We start from the raw sequence: 19,791 nt of genomic DNA on the forward strand, positions 1-19,791 counted from the left end.
AGAGGTCCATTGAAGGTATAGGAAAACTTTCGAGCATCCTCAAGATATAGAGCTTTCTTGCGGCTCTGGATGTGATAAAATCGACGTGATCTGTCCAACGAAAATCGTTCCTCGCGATCACGCCAAGCAGTTTTACCTGCTGACTTTCGGGTATGAGTTGATCAAGAAGCTTTATCTCGTGTGGAGGCAGTTGGCGACGCGCGAAGAAGATTTGCATGACCTGACATTTGGTGGGGTTGAGGTGCATGTTTGATTCCTCGCACCAGTATTCAGTCCAGTAGGACTATCCCCGGAATGATACTCCGGATAATTACCCCTAGAACACATTCCTCCCTGAACAATTACCCCTATAAATTGTCTACAGAGTACTACCCATTAGGAAAACTAGCCACGAAGTATGTGGATTTGACTATTTCCTTGAAGTCTGAAGGTAATTGTGGTTAAATTCTATAAAGGATAGTTATCTGGAGGTGGTATTTTTGTCAAAATACTTGTCAGTTATGGTATCAGACAACTATAATTGATCACTACCTGCGAGGCTATGGCATTAAGGGATGTGCTCTGAAGTGGCTTGATTCGTACCTGGGTAATCACAAACAGCACATCGTTGTAAATGACTCTACTTCCAGACCATTTTCCCTCTCCTAGGGTGTTCCCCAAGCGTCTGTCTTCGAACCATCGGAGTTCACCTGTATACTGGTCCGTTGAGTGCGGCCATCTCTTCCCATCGAGACATTCATCATGTCATGTACGCCGATGACAAATCTTTGGGTGCTGCTATTGTAGCAGAAGACTGCACCCGCTAAGGATGCAAATTTGTACCTTTTTTCTTTGTGCGTAGTGTAATAACTTACGGTCCTCCTCCATCTTACAGTGATCATTTACAACCATTGTTTTAAGGTAATGTGGTCATAAGTTGAAAGTTTCATAATAACGCAAGGTGCTCAAGGCGCTCCGATCCGATATTACCCCGGCACTGCTTGGCTACCGATATCGGTGCTCATAGCATTCAAGGAATTTCTTCCTACCATTTCCCATTTAGCACCTGGGTGGAGAGTGGTAAATTTAGAATGGTGTCTTGCCTTAGTGCCGCGGCAAGACTCGAACCGTAACCCTCTGACTTATTTAAACCCACATGTTGATCTCAGGATAAGATATATTAACTCAGAATGTGAGGTGTCGTAGTCGAGTGGTTTATTAGCACTTGACTTGAAATTCAAAGGTCTTGGGTTCATTCCCCGACACGGCACAAATATCTTTTGGCAAATCATTAATCTACATTTACCACTCCTTACCCAGGGGAGAAGTTCAAAGGAACAATTATTACTTTTTACTTAATACTCTCATTACAGATTTTCAGTTGCCTTTAAAAAGCGTTCTGCACGAAGGGCCTGTGAATGATAAACGCATGATGTAGTTGTGTTTTCCTCTACACACTAAGAAAAAATGGTGCAAGTGTGCACCTTTAGGGGTGCAAACCGATGCAACACTGGCAGCATCTTTAGGGGTTAAATCCTGCACCCTTTTTAAAGGTGCTATCCTGCACCCTTTAAAAGGGTGCCACATTGAACCTTTGAGGGGACATGTTAGTACCCTTTATGGTTCAATCCTGCTCCAGTAGGGGTGCAAACTGATGCAATAGCAGCACTTTAAAGGGTTCAATTCTGCACCCTTTAAAAGGTGCAATCCTGCACCCATCATCGTGGAATACTCATGAAATTTGCTCGTACAAAAATACATATTAAACATGCATGATTTTTTGGGGTTAGTAATCATATAATCAATATATCTATTGCTAAAACGTGAATGTAATTGTAATTGTAACATTGCCAAAAAATTTATGTGCATTGTTATAATTTGCTTAACAAATCATAATAAATGTATTTTTATGTGAACACGTGGAAACTCTTATTCTGCACCCTTTTTTCTTAGAATGTATCCAAAGCTTGATTGTAGTGGCACTAAATGGTTTGGTAAAAATTCCTCGGCATCGCCTCCGAAACCCTTACCAGCCCGTTTTAGACCAACCTGAACGGACATCGAAAAGCTGGGGGAAGTGAGGCAGTGTTGTACTGCCCATTACCCCTATAACTAAATCAAATAAAACTTCGAGTCAGCCACGTGAATTGGCCTCGCCCTCGTGTGAATGAATCACATCGAATTTGACTGCAGGCCCATAAGACCGAGTGTCAATGAGACCGACATCTGCTGTTGACTTGTCTTTGGAACATCAGACCTCTAAGTTCACCAATTTTTTTTTATCCGCCCCATGAGCTTTTGGTCTGCCGTATACAAGTCGGCTAGGCAACGTAGACCACTGAGGAATAGACCGTATTTGTATTTGGAAAATTTCTGATTATAAATTGTGGAGTTACTGGAATTACCAGCCCCTTGTTATTTGAACGAACTATCATGTTTTAACATTTTCACAAAAATGATTATACCTCATAATAAATCTAGTCAGTTTCCATGAATAAATCTTTAAATTCATCCGATCTAGGATAAGCGAAAGATAATCAATCTTTAAAAATACAAAATAATTTAGTCAATAATTCCTTGCTATATCTTTATCCCAACGAATTTTAAGACATTTCTGCTTTTTTTCCTCCTTTTTTTTTGGCCTGTAAAACTCCTGCTTATAAATGTAAAAGCCATACAGATTTTAAAAAAAAAGCAAAATGTAATATCCCTAGTTATAATACAGTGAACATGACAAGGATTACATATACCTTTTAACTAATTATGCTGGATTGTGAGGTTTATTGCTTGTCTATCTGGATTTCATGGGGATTTCAATTTCAATTTCATTTATTTCCACAGATTCATAAAAGACAGTATAAATTACAATCAAATATAAAAACATTACAACTAAAGATGAACCTGCAGAGGGGTGATCAAAACCACAGAGGTTTATCGGGGATCATCCCCTGCTTAAAATTACAATATCAAAATACAATTATTTTTTGTTTAAATTAAACAATAACACATACAAAAACATATATAAATATTACATGCAAATATATGTGTGGGGTGAGTAGTAGTGGGTTGGTGGTACCAAGAAATACAATATATAGAGGAAATGAATGTTATACAGGAAAGAAATAGTGAGAAAAATAGAAATGAATAACAAGGGATTCTGCTACTAGTACTCACGGCATTAAAATTAATTAATATTGTTTGCCATGGTCTCCTATCTAGTAGCGGGATCAAGATAGTTTCCTTTCAAGATTTGTTGCTCCCTCCCTCAATGAGCAAGGTTTAGATGTATTGTGAAATTATTCACGTAGAAGGAAAATCCCGTCAGATAACAATTGAAATGAACCATCACTCAATCTGTTGTTCATTTTTATATTCCCTCTCTGTTTGTGTATTTGGATATCTCCCACAAAAATCTCCATAGACTATTTGAAAATTGAAATTACCCGAGGTTCATAATAATGTCAAAGCACTTGGTATTGTATCTTATGTCGTATGTTCTTCGTGTTTTTTTTCTTTCCAGAAAACCTACTACAAGGTAGGACACCTAATATCGTTCAGAAACGGGATCCCAAACGCTGTAGACAATGTGACAATATAACCTGTATGTTGCTTTGTATGGGTAAGTATTATTCATATCGATTGGATTCAGCTATATTTGAATTTATACAACTCACTCCTGGATCCTGGTCAAGCGCGGCCACATGTGATTTCTTAACTGCGACTATCCAAGTAGTTTCCAATACTATCCAACGGAATTAAGTACGCGATGCGCAGTTCAGTTCTTGTAGAGGTGAGCACTTTTATCTCCGTTTGCGAGTAGTAAGCCCATTAAACTTGAGATTTTTTCGTCAGCGACAATGACAATAAAAAATCTAGATTTTCTTTTTGCTTCAGATAAAAAGGATCTAGGAGTTTCGTTGCATGAAACAAATGAGGCATGTTTTCACAAATGAGGAATCTATCGTACTTAGCTTGGTGGCTTCGTATGAAAAAAGCTTACAACCTCAACTCGAGTGAGTGTAGATTATATAATGAATTAATTGACATGCATCATTGTTATGATATTCAAAGACATGTTTCTTGGATAAAACGTCGCCTTCCATGGCCTCTAAGTGATATAACGAGATGGCGCATTATATCTGTATCCGGACACCTACCCCCTGGACATCCACCCCCAGATTACCACCCCCAGTCAACTACCCCCTAGGACAACTACCCCTGGATAACTACCACCCAGACAATTACCCCCTACGACAACCTTCCTCTAGGACGATACCCCCAGTCAACTATCCAAGGGGGTAGTTGTCTGGATGGTACTTGTCCGGGGGGTAGTTGTCCTAGGGGGTAGTTGTCCTAGGGGGTAGTTATCCAGGGGGTAGTTGTCCTAGGGGGTAGTTGTCTGGGGGTAGTTGTCCGGGGGTAGTTGTTCCGGGGGTAGTCGTCCTAGAGGGTGGTTGCCCTAGGGGGTAGTTGTCCTAGGAGGTAGTTCACTGGTGGTGGTTATCCGGGGCTGGATGTCCAGCGGGTAGGAGTCCTAGAACACATTATATCACAAGGTTCGTATCACCAAATACGAGGGCTGTTAAAGTTCATAGCCCGACTATGAAGGAGCAGGTATTTGGTTACTTGATGATGTCTTATCAATATGTCATCTTTCCCATTACAGGTGATAATCATGATATGATATTTAAGTTAAGCAGCACCCTTAGGCTACCTATTAAAGCAGCTGTTCAAATTGTGGCTATGTCAGTGGAAGTTGTTCAGCAACGTGCAGTCATCCGTTTCATGGCGCTCCAGAAGAAGGACCCGAAGCCCGAAGGATATCCATGAGCTGCTGCTGCAGGCCTCATTACAGGGGACATTGCTCGTGTTTACATCACAGTAAAGAAATGGGCAGCTCTCTCCAAAGCTGATACGGAGAGCATTGATGACAACCTGCGCAGTGGTCGCCCACCACTTCAGTAACAGATGACAATGTGAGGGCATTGAGAAAATTGCAATTTTCATTAAGAACAGGCGCATATCGATACGACAATTATTGATGCCGAAATGAGCATGTCTGTAGGGTGTGTTAAAACTATCCTACATATTCAGCTCAACTTTGCTTCTGCAAAATGGGTTTTTCTGACCCCCTGAGCAAATACACGTCCGAAAGGAGGATTCACAATTGCGTTTTTCAGAGCAGACCATGGGGACTCCCTTGATAGAATCGTTACTCAATGAAACTTGTGACTCTCACTTTGATCCTAAAAGCAAGGTCAAGTGGAAGGCCTGTGGAGGCATCCAGGCTCACCACCTCTTAGATATGAAGGTTCTGTAGGGCTTCCAGACCCTCCTCGAAGAAGTTCACTAAGAACTCCCCTATAATCTTTATAACAGCAGCGTTCGTATATCCTCGTCGTCCTAACACTTGCGACCTCTTTGTGGTATCTTCATATGAGGGAAGAGATGATAGTCTGACAGTGCATGGTCCGGGGAGTAGAGTGGCTAAGGCAACAACTGGAAGCAGCACTCAATGACTTTATTTAGAGCTACTCAATTGATGTGTGCCGGAGCATTGTCTTGGAGTAGACACACACCTTTCCTCGACTTCCATCGACTCTTTTGCGAAGCTCCCAGTGATGAATGATAATCGCCGCGATCCTGTGGCCGTGCTCAAGGAAGTCCTCGAACAGGATTCCAGAAGCATCCCAGAAGATCATGACTATGATCTTGGCAACTGCTGAACAACATCCATTGACATAGTCATTTTTAAGTCTTAGGTATGAACAGCTGCTCTACTACGTTGGGTGGTTACTGCTCAACTGTAATCTCTTCACCTGTAATGGAAAAGATGAAAAATTTAAGAGACATCAATAGGTTACTAAATAGCGGCTCCTTCATAGTCGGGCTATGAACTTATTGAACGTCCTTCGTACCGTCACACCTTGTAGTTGCATGAGTGGTAACGAGCGAATTGGAAATGAATTTATAGTGTCGGAATCATGGAGCGAGATCGTAATCTATAGGCTAACAATTGTCAATTATATATATATATATATATATATATATATATATATATATATAATATTTTTAATCGAATCATTCTTAAAGGCAATCCAAACTTTACGCTTTCTCAGAAAGGAAGAGGAAAATTAGAGATTAAGCAGAAAGATAAAAGTTTGAAGGAAATCAGTCAAAATAAATTGGAATAAAAAAATATATACGTAGGGCACTTCAAATTGGCCGAATCTGTATTTTATTTTAATGTATGACCTAGGAGCAACTTTAGAGCACCTTAAAAATATGCTATCCGCAATATATTTTGAGTAGTGCCTGAAGGAATAAGGCACATAGCAGTAAAAACAAAAATTAATAATATTTTGTACACGAGAAACGGGAGAGTTGTCCAGTTGTTGAGTGGTGGAAATGTCAAAAATAAAGTGAGCAATGCAGAGAAATTATCAAGCTCTGGTGGTGGAGAAAATAGAGTGATAACATATGACAATGAAATAGCTAACGAATTTAACAAGTATTTTGTAAACATAGGTCCAAAGCTGGCAAATGAAATACCACCAGTTAATTCTGACTTTACAGAATATTCAGGATATAGAACAGAAAAATCACTATTTTTTAAACCAATAACAGAGAATTAATTGAAAGGCCACTTACAGACTTTAGATGCAAAAAAAAGCATGTGGATATGATAATTTGCCGGCAAGATTGTTGAGGGATGCTGCCCTATACATTTCAAGCTCATTAACATATATTTTCAATCTTTCCATAGAAAGAGGTAAATTTCCAGACGCTCTGAAAGTAGCAAAAGTGACACCTATTTATAAAAAAGGGGCGAAAAGATCTAGCTGGTAATTACAGGCCTATTTCAGTTTAACCTATACTGGCTAAAATCTTTGAGAAAATAATAAATAATCGTGTAATTGCCTATTTGGAAGCAAATAATATCTTGTTTCAACACCACTATGGTTTCCGTAAGAAACATAGCACTAAGTTTATCTTTGATTAATCTTGCAAAGATACTATTGAAATACTTTGATGAAGGTAGAGCAACAGTTGGCATCTTTATTGACTTTCAAAAGGCATTTAATACTATAAACCACAGCATTCTCCTCAAAAAAATGTCACATTATGGAATACGTGGGTTAGCCTTGCAATGGTTTGAAGATTATTTGTGTAAACGATCACAGTTTATACAATATAAAGACAAAATATCTTTGAAGTTGAATATAACATGTGGTGTCCCTCAAGGCTCCGTTCTTGGACCAACATTATTTTTACTATATATAAATGACTTACCTAACTCCACAAATTTTTCAGATTATTTGCTGATGACTCAAATCTTTTTCATACTTTTAATCCTAGAAAAAAATAAATTGATTTAGAAATTGTAAGTGGAAATTTAATGAAGGTGCAGGAATGGTGTAATGCAAATGAAGTCACAATTAACCTACAGAAAACAAACTATATGATTATGAAATCCAAAGGTAGATCAATAGACAAAAAAGGATATGTGAGAATATCAAGATCAGATATTAGTATCTATAAAGAGGTATCCGTTGCATCATTTGTAGGAATTTAAATTGATTGTCACCTTTCATGGAAAGAACATATTCAGACAATAAACAATTGCATAAGAAAGAAAGTAGGTATTCTGTTAAAATTGAGACATTATGTTCCCAAGAATATACTTGTGTTATTATATAAGGCGTTTATACAGCCTCATCTCTCTTATGGAGTAGAAGTATGGGGGAGCACTTACAAAAGTAATCTAAATTGTATATATTTAAGTCAAAAAATTGCAATGAGAGCAATTACCTTCAGTCCACTTAGAACAGACTCCAAACCTCTTTTTCAAAGTCTAAACATTTTAAATATTTTTCAACTTCATGAACTTCTTGCATCAAAATTTATGTACGATTTGGTAAAAGGTGTTTTACCACACTCTTTGGTGGATTGTTGTCAGATGATACAGCACAGATATGCAACTAGGAGAAAAGAAAGTGGCTTACTCTATCATCTAAAATGTAAGACAACGGAAGGGCAATTTTGTATTTCGTTTGTAGGAACAAAGCTGTGGAATGATCTCCCAGATGAAATTAGATTAAAAACATCAAGGTTATCTTTTCGGAGACATCTTTCCACTTACCTTTTATGTAAATGACGTGGGCTCAATCCCATCCCCCTCCGTTTTTCCTTTTATTTTACTTATCTTCCTTTTATATATGTATACACTTGCTTGTTAACGATTATAGCTGCCTTAAGCTTTTACAGGATTTGTGCATGTACGCACATCTGTATGATTATTTTTATTAATACATCCTTTCCATTTTCATGAACTTATTGATGATTTTATTTGTTCAACGATTTGTCTTTTTTCATTATAATGCTGTAACACTTAAACTTTTTTCTTTTTTCATTTTAGTATGTAAAAAAGTTGCATGATACTGTATTATTTTGTCGTATATATGTAAATACAAAACAAACAAATTTTTCATTCATATGTATGAACAAATTAACAGAAAAAAATCTTGCCAAAGAATGGAACTAGGATCGACTAGCACTTGTGCTAACTTCTAGTTCCCATTAACAACTTCACCTTACTATAGTAATACACATATTTTCGTATATATCTTTTGTACATTTAATAGTATGCATATGTATGTCTAAATATCGTTTTAAAACCATTACTGTTCAATCGACATTACTCTTATGTTATGTATACATGTATCAGTATCATTTTTGCATTGTATGATTTTTCATATGTACTGTCATTATTGTGATGTGTTGTTGTTAATAAATTCATTTTTTTTTAAAATCAAATTTGTTAATAAATTCAAATTCAAAAGGATTACGTCACAATTGACTGACCTCAATGCCAATTTGAGATTTACTTGGATTTAGTGATGACAAATTTATTTAACATTCATAGCTCTCTTTTTTTTAGACAGATTTATGGAAAACTTCGCCCTTCTGTTTCTCTAAATTTTCTGCTTTCATATAATAAACTAATTAAAAAGGTTAGATTATCTTTTAATTTATTTCTTCAAATATTTCAAAAGTTCTTTGGACATCCATTATACGAGATTTTCTTCCAAACATAACAACCGATGAAAACAATCCCGCCAAAAGGCAAATCAGACATGTTTTCCTGATAAAATAACAAGGGGAGATTTTGATTGTATTCTACGAAATCGGTTGCACAATTTCTTTGAACGCTTGGGGGAAACTAGCTCCATCAGGAAATGTCTGAATATGTGTTTGCCATGTCTATCTAGTGTTCAGAGACACATTTTGATCACGTTTTTAAAACTTTGCCTAATCTAATATCTCTTGACGGTGAGCGACCGTTTTGATGGATAACAGTAACAATCGAAAGCGTTTACACTTAAAGAGATTAAAAAGTTGCCTGACTCCATTTTCAGTATTCGTCTCAAATGGGGAGTTAGATGAGTGGAAGAATGGATGGCTATAGAATGAGGGAATGGGGTAAAAACCCGGAGGTTGCTCATTTCACCAATGACATTGTAATAAATACATTCCTATGGGAAGCTGTTTGAATCTCAATGATATTCAAGTCACTTGAGGGCGTATAACACTCTCCAGTCCTCGATTGGCATGCAATCGGGGTGTGAATTTGGAGAAACGCATTCATGAATACCAGCGTATTTGATAACAAACTCATACTAGACGAAGTAAGATGTAAGGAATAAGCAACTTGATCATCTACCTGATGCAAGGTGAAGTGGTATAAATTAAAAAATGCTCTTGGGATAGCAAGCGTGTTTTTTTTCAGTCATCCTTAGTCTAAATTTGACATATGCATTCCACTAGCGTTAGGGTTAAATATGCAGTTGCCGTAATATTCATATAATCATTAAATATTTAACGACAATTATAAGCAGAGGTTATGAGATAAGAGACAAGTGGGAGATAACTTGATAACAATATCACCTGTTCATCTCTCCTTACAATTTCAGAATTTATTTGTACACGTGCCCCAAATCAATTAATCATGCATTATTTTCTTTAATGCTCCATACTAATGTTTCCTCTTTGTTTTCTTAAATAGGTGTTGAGTGAGAACGGTAATGAGCAAGATGTAATGTTTACTGGAGGAAATTCCTTTCTTGCATTAATCATGCATTATTTTCTTTAATGCTCCATACTAATGTTTCCTCTTTGTTTTCTTAAAAAGGTGTTGAGTGAGAACGGTAATGAGCAAGATGTAATGTTTACTGGAGGAAATTCCTTTCAATTTAGCGTGCTAGTACCATTATCAAGGCATTACTCATCAACGATATAATTCATCAGAGAGTATGTCAGTTACTGGGTAACTCTGAATCACTAATAGTAGTTTAATTTCTTCCATTTTTAAAGATTCCATAATCACATATTCCATTGAACACAGAAATAATAATAATAAATTAAAGCCATCTAAATACCTTTCCAAATGTGGGACCAAACTTGTTTACAGAGTTTCTATTAAAATGCATACAATCATATCCATTGAACGCAAGCTGAATACGCGAGAATCATGCATGTGAATAAGTGGAAGGTGATGTAGAACACACGTTAGACAATAAACAAAATAAACAAATATGAGAAAATATTCAATAAAGTTCAGTTTCGAGACGAAAATAATAATAATGATATAAAAAGTCAACTATAAAGTGCATTTCCAAATTTTTGATAATACCTTGTGTGAAGATGTTTCTATTTTGTGCAACAAATCTCGTAGAGTTTGTTCGTTTGGAAGATTTCATTCGTACAACTTGGCCAGTCATCAGGTTATTCAGGACATCTAAGATGAAAGTCGGAAGGCGCGTCTGAGTCGCTATGCTGTACACACATGGAGCAAAGCGACCGGAAGCGCCCTCGGAACTTCTTCCGGGTCATCAATATCTACTCGTCTACGTCGTCTATTATGCGCTCTTTTTCAGTTACGTCACTGTTTCCGTCACCATTGTTAATATGTTTGATTGTTTCCTCGACTGTCGCTACCATATTTATTTTTTGAAGCGCTCGGCTTGAAATTAATCTTATTTTCCTTTTTATATATATTTTATCGCACAGTAGAGGGTCGATTTAATTTCTTAACTAACTTCCTCTCACTTTTACAGATTATGATTATTTTTCTAATATTGGGAAAAGTAGTAGCAGTGTAGTAGCAATAGAAGTAGCATTACACTATTGTAGTAACGGCTGTGGTTGTGGTAGAAGTAGTATTAGTAGTAATAGTATTTCTAGAAGTAGAAGAAATAGTAGCGGTAGTTATTGTATATGATTTTTTTTAAATCTAAACTCTGTATTAGCCTCGAACAAGGCCCACGAATTTGTGTAGTTTACTTTAATAAGTATGATAGTTCATACAACAAAAAAGAAACGATATATCAAATATAATTTTGAATCTTGTCATAGAATTATTTCCTAATTATTCACTCCATCCTGATAAGAATGTTCAGCAAGAAAAGTTTATTTTTTAACCGTTAAATTGATGACATTTTTCATTTTTCATTTTGTTTTTTACAGATAAAAGGAATTACAATCCAGCAGAAGAAATCGGTTTTTCTGTACAAAAAAAGACACAAGAGGTGATTATTAAAAGTATCATATTCTTTAATATTTATGTATTCATTCAATCCCAAGACAAAAAGAATGAAATGTGTAGAAACTAATACATAATGCTCAATATAGAATATGTTGTTTTGAGTGAGCTGTAATTTTCACATGCTCTTCTTTCTTCAAAATGCATCTATATCTTACAAGAAGTATGAGTATTTGGTAAGATTTCAGATGAAATGGAGAAAGTCGTACGGCTGAAAAACAACCATTGTACTGAGTCATAAGAATGCTATTGACATAAGTTTGTTAAAGGCGTTTTTTCACAGTTGAAATCAAATTCATTGGGTAATGGAATGCAAAGCAATGTAAATTTTGGTAATGTTGCGCGAGCTCTGTAATGATGTTCCTCTCATTATTATGATAAATCAGTAATCTTAAACAGATCTGTTCGGATGTAACTCCTATTTTCATATTCCTATCTTTTCTTTCCTACACAGAGATAATTATGATTAACCCATCTCATTTCCCCGACCATGTTAACATTTCTAATTAGTATACCTTAAGGGAAATTGAGCAGTGTGAAACCTGATTGCATAACAAGTATTCTTGAAATGCATTCACCTATTTCTCAACCTTTTTATCCCTTACGAATGACCTCGAGAATCTTAATTAGCTAGTGTGTCTAGCCATCCATGACCAAAGTAAAAGTCATAGGTTGAAAACAATATGATCCATCTAATCATCTTATATCTAAGATCCTCTAAAGTTGCAGAAGAAAACTTCATAACGGTTCCATTTTCTATCAAATATAGATCGCGTGACTGGTTAGATATCAACGATTATAGTCAAGCCAGGTGACTGGCTTCCAGAAACCAACTGATTCTACGAACAGATCGGGCTACAAAACAAATATTAACTTATTTTACTCGAGACGCCAGCTAAATCCATCAACTGCAATAAAACTGAATAGGGAATGCCAACCAAAATAGAATAATACTATTACCTGGTTTCCCACAGTAACCTCCTCCCAAGAGCTTACAATGGTAGTGCCTCGATTGACTCATGATGAATCTTTGAATGGAATTCGTGGCGATATCGTTTGGTGTGGAGTGGCCCATCCAGCAAATTTGCGTTATATACATGTATGAGTTTCTATCTCATCATTGTGCACTTACGATTTTTTTTAAACAATTTTACTTTCATAATATTTTTTGTTTTTTCCTGTTTGTCTTTTAGGAGCTAGGATGCGTATTTGACGAGATCTTGGAAGAATTACCGGAAAAGGGAAAAGCTGAGTTATTTGATGTAAGATTACGAGTCTCTGAAAAGGATTAGGCCTATCCATTTTCTGATCTTTTGAGTATGCATTGAAAATTATAAAGTAATTCTTTGATAAATGTTTTTCATTTTAAATGTTTAATTTATAGGTATGGGATTGGCTTTTCATTGAAATGCTCTCAGACACACACCCACATGCAAAGATTTTTATTAAAAAATATGTACTTACAATATAAGGTTTTACTTTCAACCTTAAAGGCTAAGTCCACTCCAAAAATAATTTGCTTTTATAGATGCAGAGAAACAAGAGAAGCACAGCCAGAAAAAATGAGTAAAAATCGGATAACTGATAAGGAAGTTATGAATTTTTGGAAAAGTATGAAAAAGTATGGAACATTGGAAATCACTACACGAATTGCCGATTGGTTATCAGTTTGTGACGTCATTGCCCCACTATTTATCGATGGCTTTATATATTTTATCCCATTAATTTCTCCTTTTATCCCCCAAAACTTGATTTCCCCATGCCTTTGCCCAGATTTATATGATGTGTATCATATTGCGTGCATAACATTTCACAAAACTTTTCATGAACTTTGTAGAACTGATACTATTTCCTAAATATTGTATTTTCATAATTATTGATTTTTATATAAATAGTTTACCAAAATTCACATTTATCATGATTTAACTGAAAAAAATTACTCTATATTAGTGCATCCACACAAAAACATATTACCATCGATATCACTTGGATGCTGGTGTGAAGAAATAGGATTCTCAGGGGGGAATAGAAAATTTATATTATCAATATAAAGGAAACAAATAGTGGATATTGAGGCAATGACGCCACAGACTCATGTTTGAGTTGCCAATTCTTCTTCTGATTTTCTAAGTTTTTTATATCATTAAAAATTCATAACTTTCTTATTAGTAATCCCATTTTGCTCAAACTTTTTTGTTTGGTTTGTGTGATTTTTGTGTTTCTATTGAAAGTAAGTTATTTTTGGAAAGGACTGGCCCTTTAATAGTTACTTATTGAACCGTGCGTATATATAATTGTTTTCGCTCCCTTACAAAAAAGGCAAAAAGGATTTAACATTTAAATCGCTCTTTTCTCCCCCACCCATTTATCCACCACTCCATCTCTCTCTCCCTCCCACTCTTCCTTTATCTCTCCCTCATCCTCATCTTTTTCTCTATCTCGGATTCATTCTATTGCAGGTGATAATGCGATGGGTTGACTACGACTGAAGATAAGGTCTCCTATTTAATTTGTTCATATCATATCCTTTTGATTGATTTCATGTCCTCCTGTCATCAGCTGTTCTTCAAATGCTGTCATCATTAATCGTCGTCATTTTTTCCAAAAAAATATAGTTTCTCCTTGTTAACTGCAATGGATTTTTAATGGTAATAAGGAGTGGGAGGCCAATTAAATGTGTGGTGTGAAGAGTCGCTATATCCGGCAGGTGACCGATGTTATGCACTATGAAATTAGAGCAAAGTAGATTGATGAACGAGTTCAATTATCGGTTGAGACCTGTCAAACCATTACCAAAAAAGTAATACTTCATCAAAGAAATCAATTGTGGATTCTATATTTTATTCCTTCCACGTTTCATATCCTACCCTTGATGATAATCGAGTACAGGTTCACCATTATTTGAATATTCGTTCGGAGATACCTTGCAAAGTTCCAACCTCTCCACCTCAATAGCCTCTACACCGGGTATTGGAGAGAATAATCATATTTGGAATCAGTTTGGTGCGTCTTTTTTGGATCTTAACTTGTGCCCTTTGTCAAAAGAATGTCATTAAGATAATAGAGAAAGTGATTAAAAGTACCTATGTTAGATTTGAATTTGTAAAATATCCATGAGTCTAGTTTGTGTGTTTTAACTTTCAACTTTCAGATTTTTGCAGATATATTCTATGAAGTGGATACATTTTTTTTCGCCTTTAGTATACATATCAAAAGTAAGCCTACTAACTGGAAGGTAGAAAGGTAGAGTTTATGTTTAAAAAACTGAAGGATGGAAGGTTGTTCGATGAAATCTTTTGATAGTGTTGAATATTCAAAACAAATATGCTTTTTCATTCAGACTGAACGAAAGCCATGTAAAAAGAAAAGAATGACTAAGACCATGCTGGCAGAGTAATACAAGGTATAATAGATTCAAAATGTGAAGACATTGGAGACGTAACTGTTTTAAGAATAAGAAGGTGAATTCGAAGACCATGAGAAAGATGTAGAAATAGAAATAGTGTGTCATCGACCATGCGTTATGAATAGTACACTTTAATTTATTATAATTGCATATTATTGCCAAAAATGGTAATCGTAGATCTGCTGAGTAGAACTAAAAGAAATAAGAACAATCGGAGTACGATTATTTGGTAACCCTAACAACGACTAACAACAATTTTCATCACTTCACATTCCTTTCCTGGTTCATTAAGCCAACCAATTAAATAACAGGCTTAAAGCCTTGGGATGTTCTTTAAAGAAAATAAATAACAACCCTTCCACGCAATACAATGGAATCCCCAATTAGCCTGGACTCCCCACGCAGTAGATTACAATGATTAACTTATAGAATTCGTAAAAGTATAATTTAAAAGTATTTATGAAAAGCAAGGGCTAATCTGTGTGGCGAACGGTTGTGTTTGTTTCTTGCTTAACTCAAGGTGGCGCCATTGTAGAGTTAAACTGCCCATAGTAGTACTTCCTGCAAGTATCGTCTTTTTGTTTTGCAGCCAGTAGAAGTGTCTGTTAGAGTCCTCTGGAACATACGTCTCTCCGTCTCTACAGGAAGTGAATCTATCATGTGTTTTTTTTTCATGTGAATTTAAACAAATGATTGAATATGAATGTAACACGTTATAATTAATGTCAGCAATGTACATTCAAGTCATGACAAATATTCAAAAGGAAACTTGAAGCACATTCTATCTTGATAATAAAAGTGTGTTTTCTGCATGGTAATGAACGATCCAACAATTAAGAATGTATTAACAAAATCTATACAACCTTAGAAATAAGGAATGTAATGAAAATTATGGTTATCGTTCTCATGAAAAAATCCTTTTAAGCCCCAATGCTATGACATATTGATCTTTTAAACCGCCTTGATATTTTCCATTTGCAGTACTTGATTATCTTTTTTGGATCAAAGTGGGGCGATGCTTTCTCAAACTTCAAAGGTATTTAAACTAAAGGATAGTTTAATTATAAACTGATCTTGTATTATCTAGATATGAATAAAAGTAGAAATCCTGTTTTGTATTGAATATAAAGTCGTATTCTCATGTCAGCTGACGTACATTTGATAACCCTGTTTAATTTAGCGATATTCAACTTGGCTTCAAGGCTTTAGTTTAGAACCATATGATGAATGATACAGTGTACATGAATGCAAATTTGTCTACGAATACGAAGGTATTGAATATGCGTGAAGGTACTTGACACCTAGAAGTCCCTGATTAAACATAAGCGTTTGCCACCGGTAGTGTGTAACATTGTGTGATAATATTTGAAAATGATTGCTTTCTATGGGTGTGATAAAGCATACCAGTACTCACAGCTTGAAAAACATAGCCCTAGGTAGGGACAAACTGAAATGATTCATCTATTGTATTGTTTTAAAACAGGGTAAATATGTACTCTACTGTAAAATATTGTGAACAGTCTATACATGTCATTTTCCATCAACGTGTTACACTCTCTGGTAGTGTAAGCTGATTGAAGAACAAATAATGATGCATGGAAAACAGTTATTTTTATCATATGTACTGCATAATGTATATTCTCTCACTATATATGTGTACAAGATATATATATATATACTTTAAAAAATCATCCCAAATGGGTGTTTTATGAGAAATATATCATATGCTAAGGCATATATCATTTTGATTCACGTAATCTTCATCAAAGCTCTATGCCATGATTCAGGTTGTGCAATTTTAGACTGGAATATGTTAGTGTAAGCCTTTTATTACAATGCTGGTTCTTACTTTAGCAGCTAAGTTATAGTTGATAGTCTTGCTGTAGACGTAGAAACAGCTAGAATAGAATATCATGGATTTAAATGAGTATGAAAATGAGAATTGATCAATGTTTTTCAATGTAAATGCAACAAAGCGAGTAATTAAGTACGTCCCAAATACTCAAAACGAATAGACCAATTAAAGAGTACTTTTTCATCGATAGATGGCGCTAGATAAGAGCGCTTTTATCGGGCTCATTGAGTTTTTAGTTACAGCTACTGGTGTATGTTTCGAGGCATTTTTCTCAGAGTGGCATTGGGAAAAGATGTATAATGCTCATGGGTGTCGATCCTTACGTAATACCTATTCATCAGGGGGGGGGGTGAATGAATAGATCACCCCCCCCCCCCCCCTGATGAATAGGTATCAGTTACAGATCGACACCCATGATAATGCTTATTACAAGCTGTAATCATCCTCTACTAAAACATGTCTTTAACGGAAAACGTCGGCCAAAAGCTTCTTACTGTGTAATATGAAAGGGAATTATGTGATCTTTATTCACGCTTTGATCCTTTATATTTAAATGAATCGTTTAAATCATAGTACAAAGTGAACGAACTGAAGCGTCAATATATTTAAAACGATAAGTTATCATACATGATGAGATTTAAATGGCTTTTCCTTTACAAACCTTGATTTTATGATTACATATATTTATTTGGGCATTTTATTCGTTTGGCTCGATATGTTGATTGAACACAGAGATTTGTTTCTGTGGAATAAATTTATTCAACAGTATGTTAATTATTTCTCTGATGAAGTAAAATGTTCGAATTCGTTTTTCGTTTTCTTTTATTCTCTTTTACTTTTATTCTCTTTTACTTTTATTCTCTTTTACTTTTATTCTCTTTTACCTTTATTCTCTTTTACTTTTATTTTACCTTTTACCGGTGATTTTTAAATACTTAGATGTCTATACATTATATCTTAGTAAAAAATTGTCATATACAAACTGAATTCATGTCTATTAAATTAGCATAGGTACACAACAAATGTAAATAAAGATGGCTTTCAAATTAAATTGGAAACTTTGAATGTGAATATTTTATTACGATGTTAGCTGGTGTTTGTGAGGGAACAATTATGTGTTTGTGAGTACTTCCTTTGCATCGATCACTTCTATTTGGTTACAACCTTGTTTCCCGCGCAGTGCATTTTAATCGGAGATGACGTGTTTTATACTGATGTAATACATGTGTGGGTGTGTGTGTGCGCATGTGTGCGTGCGTACGAGTAGCAGCGAGTGTATTTGGGGGTGTGTGCGTGTGCACGCGCGTGTATGTGTGAGCGAGCATGTGCGTGTGTGTGAGCGTGTGCGTATGTGTGTGTGTGTTTGCTCGTTAGAGAGTAAGGGTTTTGTTTGTAGTTGAGTGGGCGGGCGTGTGGGTGCGGATGTGGGTGGATTCAGTAATGTGTTTTGAGTCTGGCATTATTCTTTCGATAAGTGCATATCAATAACAAGAAGACAGGTCCCACATTTTCCTATTCATGAATATACTCCTATTATAAACGGCCGGGGGAGTATATGGAAACGTTTGCTTGGATTTGTCTCATAAAAGATGTTGACCACAAACTAACTCCCACACAGTGTTGTGTGCAGGGGTTACGGGTAAATGAGTAAATTCTGACAAAATATACAACCAATTAACACAAGTTAATTACCAAAAGAAAGCTAACGATTAGATGATTAGCCGCTCACCCCAAAGCCGGCCGACCACAATGGAACGAGTGAGGGCTTGCGAGAGTGGCCGAAGTGGAATTGAAACTCGCTATTTTGCTCTTCTCCAACGCAAAAACAGACGATATTGTGCTGGATTACTATGTTTTTTCCGACAAAAGTACAGAGAGAGTGCATATTATTTTTTGATATTATACTTGTTGATAGGTTACCCAATTGACGACCGGGCACCCGAATGGAGGAAAGAAACGCACTTTTTTTTAGAAAACTTCATTTTTTCATGCAAAACTGCTCATTTGTTCTCTGCACGCAAGTCAGATTGAGCGGATGATGCATCGTTTCCATATATGGGAATTCTAAATTGATTTTCGATCTTATTTTGAGGAAAGTGAGACATATACTTTAGTGAATGAAAGATAAGAAATGAATACAGTTAATAATTTTGAAAATCTTTATTTTTCCATCTTAAACATAATCACAAAATTAGTGCTTAAGTAAAAGGAACTTGGTTAATATACATATATATACCAAAAAAGTATTTGAGGCTACGGAATGGGAGGGGGGTGCCTCACTTCATAACATAATGTTTTTAAATTCAATATTATTATCAAATTATTATAACTTTCTAATATTGGATTCTAAATTGTATGCTTCAAAGCACAAACAATTTTCCATTTAAATCACCTGGACTTAATAGTAGGTGATGTAAATTATTTTGAGAACATTACAAATGTGCCATTTAGTGATCGGATTTGTTTAACCATGTTGCGCTAGAAGGTTCCTTGTTCTTTACACAACACTAATACTCTGACAATCTGCTGACAAATTGTATTAAGCTAATCCATCTTCCTCAGTGAGGTAATTGTCTCTATATCGTCTACCCACGCTGATCAACACGGTCACTTTTAACCAGTGGCTACAAAAAAAAATGCCGCCTAGTTTAGCTGTAAACATCTCAAAGCTATAGGCCATCATTAAAGTTTATGTTATCTCTATTAACACCTTAAATCTGTGGCTTTAACCAGTGGCTACAAGAAAATCTATAAGCCATCATTAACATTTATATATTAATGTTATTTGAGAGATAGAAGGTGAATGCATCATCTTGTAGTAGGTCATAGTTGACAGACAGCTTCCGAGTGTCTAATATGAACCAGCCCCCCCCCCCCCCCCTCCATTCTCAAATGAATTTGCCACCATCCAAAACTTAAAGAGAAGGTTGCGTTCTGGGAGAGGTGAAA

General features: G+C 35.7%; 1 long non-coding RNA gene across 1 annotated transcript; it reads left to right on the forward strand.

The window, feature by feature from the left end:
• The first annotated feature begins 3,496 nt into the window (after positions 1–3,496).
• LOC105446304 lies at positions 3,497–14,088 on the forward strand. The gene is made up of 4 exons (XR_004064089.1): positions 3,497–3,598; positions 11,506–11,567; positions 12,775–12,843; positions 14,041–14,088. It is a non-coding gene; the product is annotated as an uncharacterized LOC105446304 (long non-coding RNA).
• Positions 14,089–19,791: the final 5,703 nt, after the last annotated feature.

This window comes from Strongylocentrotus purpuratus, unplaced genomic scaffold (genome assembly GCF_000002235.5).
Source record: "Strongylocentrotus purpuratus isolate Spur 01 unplaced genomic scaffold, Spur_5.0 spur5_contig_836, whole genome shotgun sequence".
NCBI lineage: Eukaryota > Metazoa > Echinodermata > Echinoidea > Camarodonta > Strongylocentrotidae > Strongylocentrotus > Strongylocentrotus purpuratus.